Raw genomic sequence first — 12,029 nt, forward strand, 5'->3', positions numbered from 1 at the left:
ACAAAATTACAGAAGCCTAACTTACCTGGCTCGATGTCAAGATAGGAACCTGCTTACCATTATTCATGTTATTACTCTCATATGTATTAAATTATGTATGCCTTGAATAATAGACTCTTAAAACTTTTAAGCACTGAGGATAAGGGTGTCTTCCAGAGGCACATAGATGGAGCCCTGAGCTACAAAGATGATTGTCCAGCGTAACACATCACCTTGCATGACAGGAATAGCTGAAGAGCTATCCCACCTACCAGGGAGAGGGATTCTCAGAGCAGCTTTCCAACTGGGAGACCAGAAACTACCCCTTTGGCAGAACTTTGCATCCTCAGAACACAGCTGTCATCTTCTTCTTGGGCCTATCTGGTGGACCTACCTGCAAGGTATCCCTGACGCCCAGTGAGCACCTTCTCAATGGAACCCAAGTCTGCAACAGAAACAGAATGCAGACACAAAATTCTGGGCTTCTCATACAGCCAAAGGGAAATGAGAATAAGGGTTGCCTTCGTCCTGGAATCTCCTTGGATTTTGGTCGAAACCTGGTTTACTTCAACATTTTTTGTGTAGTATGTGAGCATTCATGCATAATGCACATGTCCAGATATATTCATTGAACATATATATGTTCAATTACATATACTGAGTAAACTACATTTCTAAAAATTCCTTAATGTTTTGTCAAGCGGAGATTTATTATATTGAAATTTATTATATTGAACTTTAATTTCACCACTTGCCTAAACACAGAATAGGGCCAGTACTATCTACAAGGAAACAAGGAAAGAAAAGAAACATACTACAATGCTGGGATGGTTGTTAGAATCAAGATTTTTCCTTAAAATGATCAGGTTTTTGCAAATTCATAACTAAGCTACAAACCAAGCACCAACACAAAAGCACACAGAAGTGCAATGGTAAGTGGCTGACCACTTTGCTTGCTGGGCCAGTCACACAATTATGATCCTGTTACCCAATTACAGGGCAAATACACAGCACAGGAGGAGAGGCTGAAATAATTTGAAAACCTCTTGCATGACCCAAAGCAGCCACTGTGGTAACGTGAAAACCATTTGACTACCTTTAGGGACCTTTCTTCAGTGCTGAAAGATTTCTCAAGATGTTTTTGAACATTTGATGTAATTTTATTCAGAGAGGATTTACATCAGGACACTTTGTTTTTTCTAATAATTATATGATACAGTAAGAAAAATGTTTTCTGTTCTTTCAAACACCTACTTAAAAAAGGTTTCTTTTCATTTTCATCAAATCCCTGTCAAGACAAGAGACCCAAAATCTCTCTTGGACACAAACCCAGGCTGTTCACATCCTTGTTACTGGGATGACCACTCACAGGTTTTGAGAGGACAGTTCTCTCATGCTTTCCTAGGGCTGTCAGATATATTTTCCAAAAAACAGAGCCACCCAACACTCCAACTGTTACTTTGCACCAGGACATTTAAAAATAAGGCTGTAATAATTTTGCTTAAGTTATATCTTGCACTCATCCTCGGTAGGAAGGAGAATAATTGAAACGTTATTAAGGAAAACTTGTTACAAATTAGCTGCGGGCTGCCAATCAGGCAAGGAGATGTTGACATTTCTTCTTCACAGTCTGTTAAATCTACTTGATAAAATTCTTCCAAAAATGAGGAGGAAACCTGTGCTTTCTATTAGCTTTAGGAAAAGGTAGACAAACACAAGCATACAAACCCAGCTTTAACATGTCTGCTTGCACGTCCGCTTTCAACAGAGGCTCCAAGTGCTTGAACTTGCTTTGTACTCACCATCCTGAATAAATGTGAACTGGCATTTTTATCTTGCAGTTCTCATCAGAAGTTGCAGACCAGCCAGGGGTTTGCTATGCTCGTCAATGTCATGCACTCTTCTGACCCAAGAAACCTGCCTTCCCAGTTCCAGCCTCCCAGCACAGCTGTGTTTTCCCAGGGAAACAGTGATCATCTGCCATCTAAGAGCGACAGGGGACATAGAGGCTTCTTGCAGGTGAGTATGAGAACCTGAGGGAGAGCATACCCATACCTTATGTGCTCCAAAAGACCAACAACCTCTCCAGTCCCACAACTGAAGCCTAAATTTGGTTTGTGCTTAGTTTCCCCTACAAAAAAACCTCATCTTCTCTGGTCTTCCTATGTTTTTATTTATGCAGCAATAAAGAGGTTGTCTGGGGAACAATGACCATGAAATTGTTAAGTTCTCAATTCATAGAGATGTTAGGAGGCAGGGCAGTAAAACTGACACTTTGGACTTCCGAAGGGCAGACTTTGACTTGTTCAGGAGGTTACTTGATAGAATCCCTTGGGAGTCAGTTTTGAAGGGTCCAGGAAGGCTGGGCACTTTTTAAGAAGGAAATCTTAAAGGCCCAGGAACAGGCCATCCCCACATGCCGTAAGATGAGCGGGAGGCAAAGAAGACTGGCCTGGCTGAGTAGAGAGATTTGGCTTAAAATTGAGGGAAAAAAGAGAGTTTATGGCCTCTGGAAGAAGGGGCAGACCACTCATAGTGAGTACAAGAATGTTGTTATGTGGGGAGATAATTAGAAAGTCAAAAGCCCAGCTAGAAGTCAAACTGGCTTTAGAGGTACAGGGTAATAAGGAAAGTTTCTATAAATACATTAACAATAAAAGAAAGACCAGGGAAAGCCTCCATCCCCTATTAGATCCAGAGGAAATTTGGTAATGAAAGACAAGGATAATGCTGAGGTGCTTAATGCCTTCTTTGCCTCAGTCTTTCGTAAAAAGAGCATTCCCACTGGGGAAAGTCAGCCCCTCAAGCCAAGAGACGGGGGCAAGGAGCAAAATGTCCCCCCTACAATTCGGGAGGAGATGGTCAGTGACCAGCTGCTCCACACTGATGTGCACAAATCTATGAGGCAGTATGGAGTACATCCTAGAGTGCTGAGGGAACTGGCCAGGGGTGCTCTGCAAGCCACTGTCCATCATTTATCAGCAGTTCTGGCTGACTGGGGAGGTCCTATCTGATTGGAAGTCAGCCAATGTTAAATGTTGCCAGCAGGAAGAGGGAGATGATCATTCCCCTGTACTCAGCTTTGTTGAGGCCGCACACTGAATACTGTGTCCAGTTTTAGGCCCTTCTCTACAGGAAGGACATTGAGGTGCTGGAGAGGATACAGAAGCAGGCTATCAAGCCAGGAAAGGATTTGGAGCACGTCTCCTATGAGAAATGGCTGAGGGATCTGGGGCTGTTTAGCTGGAGAAAAGAAGGCTCAGGGGAGACCTTATGGCTCTCTGTAACTACCTGAAAGGAAGTTGTAACAAGGTCAGTTCTCCCTAGTAACAAGCAATAGGACAAAAGGAAACAGCCTCAAGTTGCTCCAGGGGAGGTTCAGGCTGGAGATTGGGAGGAATTTCTTTGCTGAAAGGGTTGTCAGGCATTGGAACAGGCTGCCCAGGGAGGTGGTGGAGTCACTGTCCCTGGAGGTGTTTAAGGGACGATTGGATGTTGCACTTAGGGAAATGGTCTAGTGGTTAATAGGGCTGGGACAAAGGCTGGACTCAGTGATCTTAAAGGTCTCTTCCAGACGAAACTATTCTACGATTCTATGATTCTAATAAGACTCAAAAAGAAGTCTCATTTCTCTCTGTATCTACAATTCATCAGAAGTTCTGAGATGTGGAGCCGCAGACCACTGCTATGACAGGCTGCAGAAACAGCACGGGATGTGTTTGTAGCCACTCTAGTTTAGGTTAATTTGCCATCTCTCTCTGTTTATATCTACCCTCAGTTTTCTGGACGTAAAAAATAGGATTGCACTGATCATGGAAATACTACTGCTTCATCCCTTCTCAAAGGACAGACAAGGAACAGGGGAAAAATACATATTAAAATTTAAATTCCAGGATCTGCCAGATGAGCAACTTTCCCCTGCTCCCCTCATGTGGTTGTATTGCTCTGCTCCTCCACAGAGCCCCAAACACTTTGCTCCCCATGGGACCTTGGAAGGCAGGAGGAGAAGGAGGAGGAGGAGGAGGAGAAAGCCTTCAGGGAGAGGGGATGAAAAATCCTTCTGGCTTCCTTCTTTTGTACCGCTATGGCTGCCCCAGAGTTATTTGTTATCCAGCAGGTCGCTGCCACTGTCCTCCCTGTCCCACATCTCCATTCAAGACACTGCTGTTATTTCCCAAGGCTGCCGAGCTTTGGGCTGTGGTTATAAACAAAGGTATCCAAAAAGCTCCTGCTCTTCCCCAAACACAGCTCCTCATAACATGCACCCCACTGGCATCAACGAGATCTTCATCATACTCTCACGTTAAAATTTGCAAGCATTAATTTTCTTAGATTTGGCAGCCCACTTTTCTCATTTCTATCTGCATCAATAAAGCTTTTCAAAAAAAGGTAAAGGAAAGCATTCATATGCATGACTACTTTTATTTAATGTGCTTGTTCTATTTCCTTCAGTGTAGCTTTTTTTATACAGTTTTATGTCCAGATTTCTGCGCCAGTAAACCAGCTGATTCTGAGAGTGGTATGTGTGACATCAGATTAGTGAAGAGAAAATTCTTATAACATCTGATGCTGTTTGTGAGAGTTTGTAAAGTAGATCAATAAGGACAAGAGCACTTTGACTTTTCTTATTATGGTTTCTCTAGCAACCAGGGGAAATAATATAGGTAAAATTATAGTCTCATCACGCCCCATGTGCTGACAGTACATAATATGTAATTGCACGCTTCCCACCAGAAAGCTTACTTAGTATAATCCTATACAATCTTTTCTCTCTCAGTGTTTTAAGTGCTTCATCATTTTCACAGCTTGAGAAGCCCTGAAAAATTAAGTACAAAAACAAAACCCCTTGAGTTGGTTTTGCTATTGCCTGGCTTTGAGAGCTTATGACAGGACTAATTTAGTTTGTCTGGCAGCAATAATCCTAGATTATTCAAAACTAAGAAGAAGTAGGTGTGTAAATCATGCAGTCTTTCTAGAGAGACTTGGTTTTGCAGTTTGCCAGAATCCTCATCCTCCAATACTTCTAGAGCATCTTCACTTCTGAAAATACCTGATATAGGCTACTGATTTCAAAGAGGTGGTGAGCCAGCATCTTTCTTTCAGTATGCACTTTCCAATAGCTTGTGTACAGCAGTTTGTCAGCTCCACGTGTCTGTCTATCTGTGTTTTCACCTGTACTCACAATTCACGAACACCCTGGGCTTGCAGAAGTACTTGGGGATACTGGAGAAGCACCGATGCTTTGCTGTGACATTTCTCCCCCAAAAGGAAGGCTGGGATATAGCATAACCTAGTGTTTGAAAGGAGAGAAGCTGGATAAAGCAATGTAAAAGCTTGCAGAAATAGCTTCTAGCTTGCAGAACTAGAGGTCAGGATTCAAAGCTCTTGTTCTTCTGTCCCAGAGCAGATCCCCAGTCTCCATACACAGGCCCTGCCCTGTCTCTGTCCCACTCAGTACTTTGCCAGTTGGTCACTGGAGTTCCTATGAGATGATTGGTTTGGAATTAAAAATAAGTACAGCTCCTAAACTTGCAAACAAATCTCTGTCAAAACAAACAGCCTAATTTGCTAAACTCTTTACAGGGCTCTTTGTGAGCCAAAGAACAGATCAAATCTAATGGAATTGCCGTTGTTCAGGGCTTTAGAAGTCAAATGCAAATTCTTGCTGAGGCCAATGGCACAGCATCAAGAGCTGAACTTTAAAATCTGGATATTAACTTAGGACATCTGAAGAAGAAAGAAGATAACAACAAAATGAAGATAAACTTGCTGTAAGTGGAAGATTACCTCGATGACGGGTAAAGATCCTCTGGAGGCGAGTGTGTCTCCATGGAATTGGAAATGATGGGAAGAGGAGCAACTACCATATTTGGGTACCACAAAATGTTCATTAAAACCTTTAGGGCTTTTTTTTCCTCCAGTGTCAAAATGGTGTTGGATTAATTGCCTAACACTGGGAGCCAAATGAACTCTGATGCTCTGCAACAAGCTTCTGTGTGCATTTCTGGGAAGGGTCCTGGCACGAGGCTGGAGAAAGGCTGTCTCCTGCGAGAAGCCCTCAGGACAGCAGCAGTCAGGCCCTTGCTGGGCTAATACACTCACTTAGGTCGCAGGAGGAGGCTTCGTTAGGCCAAATACAGGTGAGATCCACTCCGACTGTCCATAAAGCACCTTGCTGACACCACCTGCCATCAGCTTCCCTGCCCATTCTCTGGGATGAGTTAAAAAGAGTGCTGTCACTGGAAAAGTCAAAAGGGTTAAAAAAAAAGGGTTGGCCTCTACCATGCTTTCCCAACATGCAGGATGTGAGGCTAAAGCATGACTAGGAAGCAGTACTGGTGATGGAAGCCACTAACCTGTTTTTTAGACACTGTTGCTGCCTACCCACATATTCTTTGCAGAAAGCTCCTCTTCATGTTTCCTGGACATTTCTTTCCAGTCAGGACACACACCACATGACTGTGCTCAAGACAAGCTAACCCTGGTCATTGTACTGTGTCCTCCACATTGTTTATTTGTCCTTATCAGACTATTTATTTGCAGTTAGGTTTCTCAGATAAATGCTTCTGAGATATAGCCTCAACCTTAAGATCCAGAATTTGGATTTTAATAAAGCAGCTCCCTTTTTCTTCATCTAGAGATACTGTATCCCCTAAAGAAGCAAGCATATCTATTGTTTTAATGTACTTCTTGAATCCAATCACCTTTTTACTTTTGTCAGGAAGCACTTCAGATGTCTTTTGGGTGTTCTACATTTGTTCTCCCTCCTCTTGTTCTGTTTATTTTCTAGTGACAGAAAATAGAACTACGAGCATTAGCTCGATTGCTCTATTGACTGAGGATCAATACTAGAAAGCTTTTCTCCCATCACAGCTGACAGCTCCATCCTCCTCCAACTTCAGAAATATTCTTCAGAGTTACAGTCACTTTACAGACTTTTTATCGTCACACTACCATGAAAGGCTAAGCAGACAAAATGCTTTTCATATATCACCTCCTTCCATGCTGCCTTTTCTTTCCCGTTGGAGAGACACAGAGGTGTCTGAAAGTGACTTTCTGGGGAAAGTTACAGCCACAATTCAAACCATCAGAGGTTTAATTATCATAAAACAGTGGATAAAGCTCTATACTACAAATCTATGGCTTTCTTTTTCAGCCTCAACAACTCCAGATGTTGGCCATCTTTATTTCCAAGATTAAAAAGCTGCATACTGCTGAAGTGAAAATCACACAGTGGTTCAAAGGGCAGATGGGCTTTGGTCAAAAATAGCAAAAATTGGTGCTGTGGGTTTGGCAACCCCGAGTCTGGAGCTGCTGCTGGCTCTGCCTCCACATTCTCTCGGAGCCAGGGGTTTCTATAGCAGCAAGTGTTGTATTAAAAGCTTGGCTTTCCCCTCACCTAGGTAATCTTTACGTGAGGTAAGGAAGCTGGGACAAAAGAAACACAAAGCTGTGACTGTGCATGTTGCAGGCCAACTCAGCGATATGGCTGTTCCCAATGCTCATGCCTGCAGGCACAGCCCCCTCATCGATATTCATCGATACCAGTCCTACTGCAATACTACCTCAACATCTCCACACCTGCCTCCCACCATCTACATCATACCTCACCCCACAGCTCCCCCCAGGCTCTCCAGCCCTTCCCAGGACTGCCCCCCATGCTCTGCATTTCAGGCTTCCCAACATTCCCACGTCAGCCAGTCAATACCCCTCCGGGCCATTACCACACTGAGATACACTGTGACCACCACCCCTAACCTTAGAAATGACACCACTCTGCAGAGCTCATTAGGGTGTGCAGATATAGGGCGCCCCTGGTTCTTAGATACATAGTACCTCTGCTCTATATTCTGTCCAAAATTAATTCAAGGGCTGCACCTGACCCTCAGTTCTTTAACCCAATACAGAAAAGATAATATTCTACAAGGTGCAGGTCATCTGGTTCATTTGAGGATCATGGTTGTCAAATTTGCTATTTAGATGGTATTTTTAAATGCCAACCATGCAATGGCATATTACTACATTTAGCACGTTGCTTAAGAACATCAAACAGCATTGCAGCACTTCTTGTGCTGAAGCACAGTGACAATGGACAGCAAGCCCAGCTCACAATCACTGGACCTGTTGGTTATCCCAGTTCTGGTTGAGATTACACATTCTTTATTTCTCCAGTGATATCATCAGAAGTCATTCCATCAGCTGGACAGATACCACAATTGTATTTAAATTAAAACACAGATTATCCCATAGGACACACAAACCTGAGTAAGAACCAAATCAGAAGCACATCATTTCCTACCCAACCCAGACCTGCCTTCTGATCAGCTTCTCCAGTCACTCTTGATGCCAAAACCCATGGGGGGCTCACCGGCTACAAGATCCTCCAAAAATGATGCCTCCAGCCAGACTGACTCTTCCCCTGACCATACTTTCTGTACCACTGGCCAAGTATAAAAGGAAGTCAGTTGAAGGACCAACACGTGTGGGTAAAATCTCTAAGGAATAAGGAATATTCACTCCTTGGAATAAAATCTCACCAATTTGCATATTTAAAAGAGCAAACAAGCACAGATCACTTCTAGCAACAGTATCTTAGTATCAGTTGTAGAAAGGAAGATATGTCTTTTCCTGGCATATCCTTTAAAGGCCTAAAATCCTCTTGCAGCCATGATTTTTGGAGGCACATAACTTACTCCATGAGCTTTTCTCAAGCAGAATGGCCAGCTTGGCCAACAGAAATTTTGCTAGAGTAAGAGCTACTTCTTTAAACAAAAGGTGAGGAAATTATAAACCAATGGGTGTGGGTTTTCAAAACACACACAGACTTGCTACCATTAAAAAGAAAAAAAAAGGGAGTTTGAATATTAATGCGAGAATTCATATTTTGGCACATGTTTACATGAACCTCTTCCTTAGAACTGCCATGCATTTTCTAGTATGATAAATAAGTTAAAAAATGCCTTCTCCCTACCGAATGCATGTGATGCATTATTTACTGGCAGCTTTTAAAAAATAAAATTATTCACCATTTAAATATTTAGTGTAAATTAGTCTTCAACTTATCTGCATTAATCCTTTTGTTATTAAACCAATTATAGAACCGGTTTAGAAAATCCTCAGGACATAAATTTCCACAGCCCAGATATTTATTTGAGCTGTAAACAGAAGCTGAGGGTTGCTATGGTGTGATCTTTTTCTCCAAGTCTATTTACTTCTCCCAGCTAACAACAGAACCAATAGTGAAGCCCATAAAAACAGAGAGTATAAAGCAAAGCACCCGTCACACACCATGGCGCTGCAAAGTCCTTATTCTAAGGAAATGGATTTGAACATTCACCCTAAAAAAAGGTATGTAGAAAGGCAAGATAAACTTTTAAATTTCAGGATAAAAATGGTAGTATTTTAATCTGTATTTTGTGCTAAAGGCTTTAAGAAGGAGCAGTTTGAAAAGTTTGCTTTGATTGTTGCTGTTTTCTAGTCCTCTTACAAAATTGTAGCTTTGTGCAAGTTAAGGAACGCAGGCTGGGTGAACGTTCACGTTACAGCAAGTTAATGAGACCCTGGAGTAATGGGAAAAGGCAAAGAGTAAACATATAAAGCACAGAGCTGCTTCCTACAAAATCCCTGACTTAGCCTTCTGAAAGAATATGGTACCATTTTAACTACAGGGCTAGTGCAGGGTGTTTCCAAAATGGATATTCTTATTCAGTAGCAAAGAAAGTTTCTGGGGTTTATTTTAATGGCATAGGTAGTTTTCATATTCAGACTTGCAAACATCCTTAATCGTCCAGTTGTCAGGTTCAAGTACATAAACAAAAAGCTTACGAAAAAAGAATGTTTGGAATTAGGAATAAAACCCCCTATCAAATAGAGAAAAAAACCCATATATTTTCCTCCCATGCAAAACTGGAAATTTAAGTTATTTTTCTCGAAGGTCTCTCATCTAACTTCTCCCTATCCTCCTGGATATGTCCTTTTTTAAACAGCAAATAAGTAACAAAAAATATCATGCAACATAATGCAATCACTTAATAATAAACTTCTTCCACTAAGGTGGAGAATGCTTCTGATTCCCACCTAGGGAGTGGGTCCTGGCACAGTTTCCCTTGTGTAGGCATAGTTATACCTTTCCTTCATATTAAGAACTCTCATTTTCAACATCTGCATGTAGGATTCTATAAGGGTATCTCCATGGACCTTACAGATAACAGAGGTTTAGGAACCATGTCTGCAATAGCATGGATCTGTGGAGTGGAAGCAGCTGTGGTTAAGGCTTCACAGGGGCATTTCATCCACCCCACAGGCTGGGGGCTGCCTGCTCTTCTTGGCTCCGCAGCCTCACCACCCACGAGCAGCTGAAGGCCTTCCCCAGCATCAACCCAGGAGTCCCCATAGCCCACACGTTCCAAGATCATCCAGTGGAACAGTGCAAAATATCATTAAGTGGAGATGACTGGGAGGTTTGCTTTAAAAAACACTAACTGGATGTCAGATGTGAATCTTGATGCACCCTCAGTCACATGGTGGGATCTGTCAGCCGGACGATCCTGCCCATCCCTCCTGCTGTTGTAGGAAGACATTGTGAGTTTGCTATGGATCTGGTGGTCCTGTGTGGATTCCTCAAGTATGCTAGGACTTTCTAAATCACAGGAGATGCCTCTGTGCGTGACTAGCTCTACTGACTCAACTAATTTTGCACAGGTTAGTCAATCTTAAACAACCTGGAGCACACTTAAAAGGATCCCTACCATGCACAGCAAATTTGCAGAATGTTCCTGTCACGGTTTAAATTACCAATGACCTGGAACACTGCAGCAGATTATCAAGAACGAAAAAGCACATCTGAATATCCCTATTTTGATTGCTAGCTTTTCTATTCTTTAAAAAACATATGGAAGCCTTGAGTAGTTCACCCAGAAACAATGGATGTGGGTATCCAAAGATTTCAGAGCTTTGAGATTCCTGCTGGTCAGTAACAGGAATGCTGGAAGCTGTAGGAGACACCTGACAAAGGGCTCTCCATGGCTGCTGGCTTTACTATGTTCTCTGTCTTGGAACTCCAGATCCTGGAAAGCAAAGGATCTGTCCTTCACCAAAGATTCACTGATCTTATTATGTTTCAAGATGAAATATTTCAAGTTGAACAGGTCAACAGTTTTCCACAATCTCTGTTGCGCTGAAATGATGTCTTCATGAAAGAGGCTGGTTAGGTGCACTTATGTCAGTGCTGTGATCAAAGCTGGATTCTTAGAGAGAGGCATATATTCCTCGTACTGCACGTGTGTAGATTATGTGGATAATTCACAGAAGAAGTAAGATACGGTCTCTTGCCCTTTTCTCATAAAGCGGTCAGTTGTACGAAAGTAGGATCCTATCTGAGTTTTGCAACTGCACTTCTAATTACATAGCTGTCTACTGTTTCGGGAGCTTTTGAAACCTCAGCAGGAACGTAAGCAAAAGGTTTCCTAAAAACTGGAATACAGCCCATCCTCAGAGCCAGGCTCCCATCCTCTTCATTAAGCTGTAACAGGATCTTTAATGGCACAACGGAATTCCGGTCTGAAAGCTGTTCAGTCTGTTTGGCTGCTCTGGCCCTGAAGTCTCAGGTTGCAGCTGTTTTCCTTTCATTTTTGCCTTACTCTTTTGAGTATTCATATGTGAACTGTTGCACAACTGAGCTAAAAATACAAAGCTCCAAAGGCATCCAGGAAGATTTCATATTGTTCTGGCTGTCTGTGTCTTCAGGGAGCAAAGCTTTCCAGCTCCACAGCAAAACAGAGAAGCTCTCTACAACCATAGAAGGAATAAGGATGAAGTACAGAACAGTGCAGGTGATCCAAGAAAAGAACAGCAAAATGAACTGTGATTGCCAGCTTAACTATATAGAGAAACTAGGCACCTAGACACTAGATCTCATGGAGCATCTGCCCTCATGGGCACAAGCAGTATGCATGGTCAAATCAGTCATAGAGCACAGAGCAAGCAAGAAAAAGGTCTGACAGATTCGTATAACACAAGCAACGTGACTGGTGATCAAATTCTGCTCAGCC

The sequence above is a fragment of the Colius striatus genome, chromosome 2 (assembly GCF_028858725.1).
Source record: "Colius striatus isolate bColStr4 chromosome 2, bColStr4.1.hap1, whole genome shotgun sequence".
Lineage (NCBI taxonomy): Eukaryota > Metazoa > Chordata > Aves > Coliiformes > Coliidae > Colius > Colius striatus.